Source organism: Tursiops truncatus, chromosome 9 (genome assembly GCF_011762595.2).
Source record: "Tursiops truncatus isolate mTurTru1 chromosome 9, mTurTru1.mat.Y, whole genome shotgun sequence".
NCBI classification, from domain to species: domain Eukaryota; kingdom Metazoa; phylum Chordata; class Mammalia; order Artiodactyla; family Delphinidae; genus Tursiops; species Tursiops truncatus.
The window spans coordinates 79506404-79519069 of NC_047042.1; positions in this window are offsets into that span (position 1 = coordinate 79506404).

Consider the following 12666-nt stretch of genomic DNA (forward strand, 5'->3'; position numbering starts at 1 on the left):
AGTTTCTAAATAACTTTTTATGCACTACTGAAAGCCTTAAAGGGTCCTAAAATGCTTTCTCTTGTTAATGAAATTTCACTCATATAATCTGTTCCGTAGTCTAGAAGACTCCTTTTTAAAGCCTCCAGGCAGTATGCCATTGTTTATAAGCTCCTTTTTACTATACGTTTACTATACATTTACATTACTGTACATTCACTATACATTTTACTATACAAAAAAAGTGACTATAAATGATTGAACTATACTTTCAGAAAAAATAAGGCACAGTTCCAAATTTAGGACCCACCCCTGTAAAGAGGTGATTTATATTTGGGATTACTATTGATGTTAAATATTGTATTTCTTGGAGGATATTAAGGAATATTCCAGGACTGAACTCTTTATTTTCTCATTATAATAATTTATTTAAGTAAGAATACAATTAATTAAGTGAAAATAACATTAAGCCTTTTTTTAATATGATACTTAAATATATTTGAATGGTTATGGGTCTAAGACTGTATTGGACTTTCAACCAAAAATGAATTTCAATTTGGTCTTTGTTATGGTTTCTTTGGGAATGGGCTATGATATTGATTCAGTTAAAAAGTGAAACTTACTTATAATCCCTGGTCAACATTTCATGACCCTCCAATCTTTGAATTAATTATAAATTGCTTTATAACTATTCCTCGTCTTTTCCTTTCTCTTTATCCATGATCTTCCTCTGACACAGCTATAATATATGAGTTTTCACAAGTTTATCTCTTGACTCTCTAAAGTGGCTTGAATAAAAATTTTCGTTTCTTTCTTAGATCGACAATAGATTAATTTTTTTGTTGACAGTAGGGTGTATGGATCTGTATTCATAATACTTGAAGTAAAGAGAAACTAATAGCAGACAGGCAGCTGTGGGCTCTCACACCAGCAGGGACTTTCAGAAGTGACAAAACCAAGTTAAAGAAGCACCTGGTAAAAATCGAGAGTTTACTTAGATATAGCTACAAAGGATTTGCAATAACGTTTAGTGAGATTGATCAGAAAGTATCAGGAGCGTATATGAAACTAGTTTACTGAGATTCTCTGACAAAGGTAGACTATTGTAGGGCACTTGGGCTCTTATCCATGGACCATGGGAAGAGAGATAAGATTGGCTTTGAAAATAATTCAGTTAAATACAGACCCTTCTAACATACACATCAAGCCCTAATAATGGGCTTAATTCAGAGTTGCTGGATGTTTGAATTTTTCAGAAGCAACAGCAGTTAAAAGAAGTGAATGTAAGTAAAATCATAGGACAAACAGTATCAAAAGTGTACAAAAGTATATAGCACTCTTCGTAGTTTCCTTAGTTAAGTATTAAACAAAAAAGTAAGAGTTATATTTCCTTAAGCATTCAGATTCTTTGAAGATATATCCTAATTAGAGAAAGAATGGTAGAACATGATAAATATAGAAGATAATTAATGTATGCATCCAAAAATATTAAGTGCTTCATCTAAAACCAATACTCATTAATTGTTAATTTAGTAAAATTTGCCATTATGTTCAGGCATATTAAGCCATATTAAGTAGTGTATCTTAAAGTTATTCACACATTCTGTTCAGCGTAAGGAGTTAAGATGAAAGAATGTTTCTTTAAAATGTAGATGACAAGGTTATTAAAGTAGCACTGTTACTTTAGTTTTGGAATTCAGAATAGGAAAACAGCAATATGAAACAGTAAAGTTTATTTCAGTGTTTTAAAGTCATGCAGGGTTCATTAGGTAGCTATTAAAAGGCAATTTTTGTTCATCTTGCTTTGACCATATCACCTTAGGCTTTCCAACAGGGTTCTCCTGCCAAGAAACAAATTAAGTACTTATTAGAGGGTCACTAAGGCATCGTTACAGGAGTAATAGCTCACTATAGGTTTTTGTCATTACTTCATTTATTACTTTCTCTCTCACAAGCTTTATAGAATCATGAATTTTTAATGTGTTGTGCTCTGTGATTATCTCAGCTTTGTTACTGCTCATGGAATTTGTTTCCTTTTTGATTTTAACAGCTTGTTTACAAAATGATAAGTTCTTTTTCCTACATGAACTTCTATAAAATGGCTAGAAAGATGCTATAAACTTGACAATTTAATGCAGAATATAAACAATTATAATATGGATTCTTTATCATTTCTATGATCCCTTGCTTACTTTCCCTCTTTATCATTTTCTAATTTCCGGTGTTAGGTATATTATGTATTTCAATAGTTGAACCCCAATGAAATCTGAAAATGTCATTGATAGGCCCATGCTGTAAAGTTTCTTCAGGTACCTCCAATAGTACACCAGTGTGGACACTCTCTAAAATGGAACTTTTAGAAGAGGAGATCAAGATGGTGGAGTAGGAGGACACTGAGCTCACCTCTCCCCATGAACACAACAAAAATATATCTACATGAGGAGCAATTCTCACTGAAAACAAACTGGAGACTGTCAGAAAGACTCTTCTATAACCAAGGCTATAAAGAAAGATCCACACAGAGTTCAGTAGGAAAGAAAGAGAAGCGATTAGTACAGGGCTTGTGCCCCTAGGAGGAGACAGAAGAGGAAGGAGGGGGATTACTTTGTCTTGAGATCCTCCCTGGAGAGTGAGTGGTTTGAACCACATGTTGGGCATCTTACCCTGCGGTTCAACACCGGCAAGACTAATCCCCTTAGGTGCTGTGAAAACCAGTGGGACTAACAGGAGGTCTGTAAGAAATCTAGACTTCTTTCATGAAGAGCAAGCACACACACTTGCTTACTCCTGGGACCAAGGCAGGAGAAGCAGATTGAAACTGCCTGGGCCTTGGCCAGTTTCCCACAACCACCGCACCACATGCTCTGGCCCATGCTGAGCACTTGTTCCAGCCCCTCTTGCTCTGGAGCAGCTCCCCACTAGGGTGAAGGCTGCTATTGCCAAGGAAGGTGCAAGGTTAGGGGGAACAGAGCTGGCTAGGAACCTGCAATTAATCTAATTGGGGTGAGGGCAGCCATTACTGGTGCTCGAGGAGGCAGTGGATTGGGAGCTTTCCTGGGCTCTGACTGTTGACCCAGACTGCCCCAGCACATGCCCCTGCCCACACTGGTCACCTGCTCTGGTCCCTCTCCCTCAAGCACTGCTCCTCTCTGCTGGAAGGAGGGAGAACACACACTTAGTAGGAATGGAACCAGCTTGGACCCGACCCTCAGGGCTTCTGCTTTAGCACCTTGGGACCCAGCGCAGCCCATGATAGGGTGGTGGCAGGCTCTGAACATAGGAAAAGCCCTAGCTCATACCTGGTTCTGGCTCTAGCTCCTCTATCCCCAGCTCCAGTCTTCCCGCAGCACACCCTAGTGGAAGATGTGACCCATGTTCCGCTCTCCCACCAAAGCTATTGGGCACATGTCAACTGCATAGGGATACTCCCAAATAAGGATACCCCTTCAGGACCAGGATAGGAAACTGTTTCACCAAATTTCATAGAGGCAGTGAAGGTTAAACAAAATGAGAAGACAGAAGACTGTTTCAATTGTACTACGATTCAACTTGTACTTTAAAAATAGGTGAATCAGCTGCCTGTTTCCCCTTATCCCCACCCGCTGGCAGTCACCAGCCTACTCTCTGCCTCTGCGTGTTTGGCCAGTTTAGACACCTCATGTAAATGGAATCATGCAGCATGTGGGGAGTTGCTAATCAACGAACATAGCGTTTCAATTATGCAAGACGGTTAAGGTCTCTAGAGAGCATTGTGCCTATAGTTAACAATGCTGTATTGTACACTTGAAAATTTTGGAAGGGTAGATTTCATGTTAAATATTCTTACTACAATAAGAAGTGTGATTCACATGTTTAATTTTTTATTTTTAGAGCTAATATACTTTTTGAGATTAATCTTAGTAATCATATTTTGAGAAAAATCTTAGGTTTAAGTAGAGGTGACAAGATTTATCATAGGAATTTTCCTTATCCTGCATTTTCTGAAATACATTCTCAAATATGAGGCACGTAATTTAATATATTTAATGTCAATCGCTATTGTTAGAGTATTATAACATTTTATTATGAACTACTTTATTTCTAGCGTTTCTGAGTGTAAAATAGCTATTAATTTGTAAGATTCTGTGACCTGTCCTGATAGATTTTAATGCTATATGTAAGAAGTTAATACTTCAGTCATTGCTTGAAGTACATAATACTGTGTTTTGAAAACTTTCTCAAGAATAATAATAATTAAACAAATTAACACATAATATATATTTAATATAAGGAACACATGTGCCAGGTTCTTCTTATGTGGAAATAATAAAGAAGAATGAAAATCTGAGTTGTTACCAAGTCTGAATTTTAGAAATAAAAAGTTAATTTATTTAATTAAATCTATAACTCCTTCCAGTTGGACCAAATCAATATTGACAGATTGGAAACTAACTTATAATGCAGGTGGAAGGATGTAAGAAGAATGATTAGGACTTTAAATGACTGAATGTGAATGGATCCTTCAGATGTGCTTAAAAACAATTTGTTTTCCTAAACCCATTGAAGTCTTTTTTCTAAAGTTATTCTTTGTTTGATTCCAATCATATAGTGATGATTTTAAAATGAGTACATTGTTGCCAGAGAATTGAATCCAAAAAACCTGCCGTCTTTTAGTATATTTTATTTTTTTAATAAAAATTGTATATATTTAAGGTATACAACATGATGATTTGATATACATATATATAGTGAAATGATTACTACAGCCAAGCTAATTAACATATTATCTCTTGATGAAGTTACCGTTTTTTTGTGTGATGAGAGCACCTGAAATTTACATATTCAGGTAAATTTAAGCAAATTTCCAGTATTCGATACATTGTTATTAACTTTAGTCATCATGCTATACATTAAATCTCTTCATCTTATATAACTGCAACTTTGTACTCTTTAACCAACATCTCCCCCGGTAACCACAATTCTACTCTCTGCTTTTACATATTTCAGCAGTCCAACTTCTGTGTATATACCCAAAGAAAATGAAATCAGTACCACAAAGAGATATTTGCATTCCCATGTTCATTGCAGCATTGCTCATGATAAACAACCTGAGTGTCCCTCAGTGAATGGATAAAGAAATTGTGACACACACACACACACACACACACACACAGAGGAATATTATTCAGTCTTAAAAAAAGAGAGATCCTCCCATTTGCAACAACATGGATGAACTTGGAGGGCATTATGCTAAGTGAAATAAGCCAGACACAAAGAAAAAAAAAAAAACACATGATCTCATTTATATGTGGAATCTAATTCCATTGAATTAACATCATTTTTTCATAGAGGAAGTTTAAGCTACAACACCTGAATTACTAAATATTTAAAACCAGCATTGCCTGAATGATTGTTTTCATTGGAAGTAATGCAATCAGAGAAAGTAATTAATAACCAGTATCTCAGGAGATTGTAAAATTGCAGGTTTTTACAGTGACAATTAAGTTGTTATCTAACCATAAAGCTTAAATGGAAAATTTTGCTTTGATGTCATTCATGGTGATTAACATACAAAACATAAAGATCTCTTTGTATAATTGATTATAAGAATGTTGAGATTGACATTTTTTCATGCAAACTGGTATATTCAAGTACGAAACATCTGAACATTTAAAAAAAAATTAACCAACATGTTAATTTATGTGCTCAAACTCTCACTTGGCATTATCAGTTCAAACATATTTTTTATGAAGGAGAGTATAACTTCTGCAATGGAAGATTCAGTATTTGCCATTTTGATTATTCTGTAAGTTCCATTTATGTTAGTAGAGTATGATTTTGATGAGGTGATGAGGTGAGAATTTAAATAATTCACAGTGGGTTTTTTTCTCTCATTTAGTCAGATAGTGAGCTTATGTGAATGCCCTATAAACTCATCTCAGTGCACTTTTCTTGTCCTCTACTTGTCCTTACATAAGCAGTGACTATTAAAATGATAGGAGTCACAGGTAGAAAACAAATTTATGGTTACCAGGGGGAAAAGGGTGAGTGGATAAATTGGGAGGTTGAGATTGACATATACACACTACTATGTGTAAAATAGATAACTAATAAGGACCTACTGTATAGCACAGGGAACTCTACTCAATACTCTGTAATGACCTATAATGGGAAAAGAATCTAAAAAAGAGTGGATATAAGTATATGTATAACTGACTCACTCTGCTGTACACCCGAAACTAACACAACTTGGTAAATCAACTATACTCCAATAAAAATTTTAAAAAAAGAAAATGATAGGAACTTTAAAGACTTCAGAAGTTTCTTGGTTAATGTTTCCAGAGAAATAACAAAATTACATATATTGTATTTAAATAACAGGATTTATTTTAATAGTTTTATAAATGACCTTGAATAATGACATTGCATAAATGATTATACAATGACCCTTGTATAATCATTCAGGATCTGAATGAGGCACTTAATTTTTCAAAAAATGTTTGTTGCAGTTTGTGAGGAAAATTATAAATTACATATAAAACTGAAGCTATTTAATCTTTCTATATGTCAACTTCCATATAGGAAATTGATGTAAAGCTGTCTTTTTCCCATTTTGGTCATAGATTGGTATGAAAGGATCCAACTCTTAGAAAAATCATGTCATAAAAATTGTTCTTACCTTACATGTGAGTTATGTTCAAAAAGTTCTGTATAAGATATTTATTGAGAATTCCAGTTGTGTGTTCCCAGAGAAAGAGGAGTGTTTATGGTAGCTGGTGAGCAAAGGTCTCGGAACAGCTAACTAAAAGTTTTCCCTCGGACCATTAGTATTCACAGAGTTATTAATAGATATTCCAAAGAAAAGTAGAATTTCAGGAGTAAATATATTGATTAATGTTGGAGTTGAATGAATTAAACAAGTTTTCTTGCTGTAGGATTCTTCAATGCCTTTAATGTTAATGTGCATTAATATGCATTGTAAGATACAACATACAATGTTTCTGAAATGTATTTTGCCGTGAAACTTCTAATGCTTTTGAAAAGCTCACAGGACATTTAATTTTCTCTAAGGTAACAAATAGTGCTTATTAGGTCAGCACTATTTGGACTACTTCATATGCATTAACTTTTTTAAAGTTATGTGTGGCATCTGAAAAAAAAGTGGAATTTGCTTGCTACTTCCAAATATGGATGTCTTTTTTAACATACAAACAATATTTTAAATAGATTGTCACTCAATGGACATGTCTTATATTTATCCTGCTGTTTTTTGAACCTCCTGGCATGTAACCATATCCCTTTTCAAGGTCCAGTTTGCAAAGTGCACAAAATGTTGTCTCATTTGGTCTTTACTGAAACTTTCTAAAGCATAAAGCTGAGGCCCTTAGAAAGATTCACAGCCTGCAGGATTGGAAGCCTGTAAAGGGAAGAGCTGAGATTTGAATTTGGGATCTGGTGGATAGTGATAATAGATGCTTCCAGTGTCTGTGGAATGGTATATTATATTATTCCTTTGGAAGTTGTCTGCTGCTTTCAAGTCTTTCATATTTTTAATTTTTTTGTCTTCTGTATTTTTCAAATCTGCTATATTTTCTGCTTTCCAATCTTTCATATTTTCCATTTTCCTTTCTCCTTTGCTCTCTAACTTGTTTAACCTTTATTCTCACTCTAAGAGTTGTCTTCCTTCCTCTTTTTCTCCATGACTCCTTATCATCCTAGACTTTCTACAGGAAATGAATATTAAAACATTTGATCCATTCTCTAGTCACCAATAAACACTACTTATTGATCATTTTTTTCTTTCTCTCTTAATGGGTTTTGTGTTAAAAGCTATAAAGAAAAAGATAAAATTTAAAAGTCTCCTTCCTTTGGTTCTAGTATAGTTATCTCTTGGAATTAAATAAAAAATGATGAAAAATTGATGGAAAAGCAGAGAATTTTTTGAGTATGTAAATGTATGAAATGAAATTTTGAAAATCTCTTTTTCAGAGAATATACTAGACTGTACATACTAGTCATTTTATCAAAGTTGCTATATAGCATCCAAAATTAGTGTGTTGGAGTTTGCAGTGGAGAAAGTAGGAATTGCCTACTCTGCTCTTTTATCCCAGGACACCTTCCTCCAGACATACAGTACAGCATGGATGCAGTGAAAGAGTAAAGGTAGTCAAGCAAGGGGTTGAATGGGATGGGTGCCATAGTTGAGAGGCTGTGGAGTTGGGAGGAGTAGAAGAGCCCAGCCTATAACAGTGATGAGGGCATCCTGGTGATGGAGAAGGGGGCAAGGATAGAAGTAAGGAACATCATATGATGTGCTTTGAAAGATAAAAATAATATTTATAGAAAGTGTATGAGAAGTTATTTTCTGTAATTATCTATAGAGAGATTATTTTCTGGGGTTATCTGTAAAGATATTAAAAACAGAAGTGAAAAATATGGTATTTAGAATTGGTCATACCTGAATTCAAGTCCCACATCTGCCACTCACCAATGATATGACTTGAACAAAACTTTTTAACTCATACAAACCTCAGTTTACTCATCTGGAAAATGGGTGTGTGTGAGATTAACTCTCATAGGTCTTAATTTGTCAGTTAAATGTTCTACTTCTTTTAAAGTGCTTGGCACTAAAAGTTCTCAATAAATGCTAGCTAAAAGTATTGGTATCAGGGAGGCTGTACGTGTAAATCTGGGACTCCCTGAATATGTGCTTTAAGTTTTTCAGACCCATTTGCAGTTGTAAAATCAGCTCTTTCCTTCTGGCGGAAATGCTTAGTTTATCAATTAACTTTATAATAATTTCCCCTCCTGCTGTAAAAGTGCATCTTTAGTAAATAATGACCCAAGAACAATGCCAGGAAATGTACTAAATTTTCCAAACGGATTTCTTTGATTCAGTCAGTAACTATTAATTAAAATATGTAAGTAAGTTCTAAAACTCCAATTTCTTGTTTTAAATTAATTTTTATTGGAGTATAGTTGACTTACAATGTTGTGTTAGTTTTGGGTGTTCAACAGAGTCAGTTATACATATACATATATCCACTCTTTTTTAGATTCTTTTCCCATATAGGTCATTACAGAGTATTGAGTAGAGTTCCCTGTACTATACAGTAGGTCCTTATTAGTTATCTGTTTTATACACAGTAGTGTGTATATGTCAATCCCATTCTCACAATTTACCCCCCCTTCCCCCTTGGTAACCATAAGTTTGTTTTCTATATCTACGAGTCTATTTCTGTTTTGTAAATAATTTCATTTGTACCATTTTTTAGATTCCACATTTAAGTGATATCATATAATATTTGTCTTTCTCTGTCTGACTTCACTCAGTATGACAGTCTCTAAGTCCATCCATGTCACTGCAAATGGCATTTTTTTTTTAATGAAATTGGATACTATACCATTTTAAGTTTGTATCTTTTAAAAACAGTTGTTCCCAAACACTGATCAATTTGACTGCTTTCATCAAAACTAAATAGGTGAATTCAGGCATAAACATATGTAATTAAAAAGAAAATGCAATATAAGATTTTTTTTTGTCAAAAAGATATTGTGGCCCACTGTAAAATATCTAAATGATGTGTTATCTTGTAACCATTAGTAAATTGTTGATCTAACATTGATATGCCAATAATGTGCTATTCTTCTACCTTTGTTAGCTTTTATCACAAATAACATTTAGAAGGAAATAATAGGAATCCAGTTAGAATTGTTAAACAAGGTTAATATTTTTTGAGTATCTACTGTGTTTCTGGCAGTGTGTTAGTTTCTTTATATGTGTAATGCATTGAGTATATGATATTATTTGTATTATTTTATTCAGATGGCAAGAATAGATTTGGAAAGCTAATTAACACACTCAGAGTCAGATAGCTGTAAGTATGGCAAGTCATGGAGCTAGAAGTTCAACCCAGTCTGTCTTATTCCAAAATCTATTTTTCTAACTGCTGTACCTTGCTGCCTTTTTTATCATTGTTCAAAACTAAGCTTTCTTACACATTGAAATTTTCAGTTTGCTGTGTTATGAATACCTCACAGTCCAATTCCTGCCACATAATGTCAATATAAAAATCAGATGATCGGCTGATAATAGTAATAGTAGCTAACATTTACTGAGTAATTAATAGTCTGTATTATGTGTTTCAGTATGCAATCTTTAATATTTATAACTACCACTTGAAGAAGTAGTAATTGCTCTTACCCCCATTCTACAGATGAAGAAACTTAGCCTAAAGGAGGCAAATATGTTGTATATAACTAGCAACTAGTAGAGTTATGATTCAAATCCAGGTGTGTCTGATTCTGAAGCTCTTTACCACTTTACTGTTTTGCCCTTTGTTATCATGAAGCTATATATTGTTTAGTAATTCTTATGATGAGAAAAACATATCCCAAGAACTGAGAGAGACATTTCCAGACCTGAAATTATCTAAATACCCTGACAGGTAATTGCTAGTAAACCAAAATTCCTCAAACCAAGATTTTATGGGCTTCATATTTATGCTCAACTCAAGATTCAGGTTAAGGTGACTTGAAAGCTTAAGATACCCTGGGGTAGGTGGCATGGCCCAATGATTTGGAGTTTTACTCATCTTTAAATGTATGGGTACAAATTACATACAGCTATGTATCTCCTTACTCTTCAAGATAACTGAGCTATGATAGTTAGCTGAACAGCTGTGTCCTTCTTTGCTTTCCTGCCTTCAGATAAGCCGGTTTTTATAACCCAGAATGTTCCTTGTCTTCTCCACTCACAAACCTTTTAATATAGTACTTGAGAGTCTGGCCCTAGTGGCTCTCTCTGAGAGTCAGCTTAGGGTAGTGGTTAAGAAAGGGAACCTGGAGCCAGACTGCCTGGGCTCAGATCTCCTTCTAGGTATGACTTTATTTAGCTTCTTAACCTTTTTGTTCTTCAGTTTCCTCATGTGTGAAATTGGGATAATAATAATAATAATAATAAATTTCACAGAGGGTTGTCATAAGAATTAATTGAGTAATTTTTGAAAATATGTAGATTGATGTCTGGAATAAAGTAAGAGCTGCATAAGTACTTACCAAATAAATTTTTAAAAAATAAGGCTTTCACTGATAACCCTGATCAGTGTGCTCTCTTTGTCCCCTATTTCCTGATGCACTAGATTCAACTCCTAGGGCACTTACCACATTGCCTTTTCTAATAATTACTTATTTGTATACCTTTTTACTTATACTAGATTTTAAGCTTCTTGGGAAGAGACAACTTCTTCCATTGCTTCAGGTTATTGTTCAATAAGACTCATGCATAAGTGAACCAACGACTCTCTAGAGGCAGGTAAGTGACTTCCATTTCCTTCCGTCCAAGAGAACATTGCTGATGATTGCAACACCATTACATCATCTGTCTCAATAAGATGGCAGTTCAGGGCTTCCCTGGTGGCGCAGTGGTTCAGAGTCCGCCTGCCAATGCAGGGGACACGGATTCGTGCCCCGGTCTGGGAGGATCCCGCATGCCGCGGAGCGGCTGGGCCTGTGGGCCATGGCCGCTGAGCCTGCATGTCCGGAGCCTGTGCTCCGCAGCGGGAGAGACCACAGCAGTGAGAGGCCCGCGTACCGCAAAAAAAAAAAAAAAAATGGCAGTTCACACTAGTGGAAATTGTTACCTTCTGATATGATCATTTGGTGCCTTCTGTGTATGTGGTAGGTGAAACAATGTTCTTACAAAGTTGTCCGTGTTCTAATCCCAGAACCTGTGGATATGTTACCTTACCCAGCAAAGGGACTCTGCAGATGTAATTATATTAAGGATTTTAAGATGGAGAGATTATTCTGGCTTTTTCAGGTGGGTCCATTGTAATCACAAGTGTCCTTTGAAGAAGGAGATAATGGAAGCAGAGGTCCTAGTGGTGCCATTGCTGGAGGGGAGGCTGTGAGCCAAGAGATGTGGACAGCTCTCTTGGTAAAGGAAAGGAATGGATTCTCCCTTAGTTCCTCCAAAAGAGCTGACACATTGCTGTCAAGACCTCTGGCCTCCAGAATTGTAGGTCAAATTACGTTATTTTTAGTTTGTGTTATTTTAAACCACTAAGTTTGTGGGTGCAGCAGCCATAGGAGACTAATCAAATCTACTTCCCGGAATGAAAGATAATGAAAATAAAAGATAAAAATAAAGGAAAGAACAAAAGAATGAAGGAACAAAGGATGCTTTACTACAAATTACACCTTTGTAGTTATTATGAGTAAGAACCAATAACTGAATAGACAATTAATCATCACAAATTATAGTGGGCAGAAAATAAAACATCCATTGTTGGGAACAAATTTTAAAACAAGTACATTAGTTTTAAATGTACTTGGAAGTTGGTCAGAGTTTTTATGGAAGTTCCTTTATCACGAGCAAGGCATTGTAAGAAGGAAAAAAACCCTGAATCAATACTGTAATTCAATTTAAAAATGGAAGAATCACAACCAAGTACAGAGTTTCTTTTTATAAACCCAATCTTAGAAATGATGAGTAAAAATTTTTAAACTTATTCTCTCCGAAGCTACAATATGTAGTTCTTTCCACCATGTTTCCCTTCCCTCACTCTTTCATTTCCACTCCCTGATTCTGCTTCCAACCAGAAGGAGTTGCATGTAGGGTAGTCATGAGGGGAGAGTAAACAAAAGGGCAATGGCAGAGATGATACTGTCAATCTCGTTTTAATAAAGAGTCTACAGAGGGGCTTC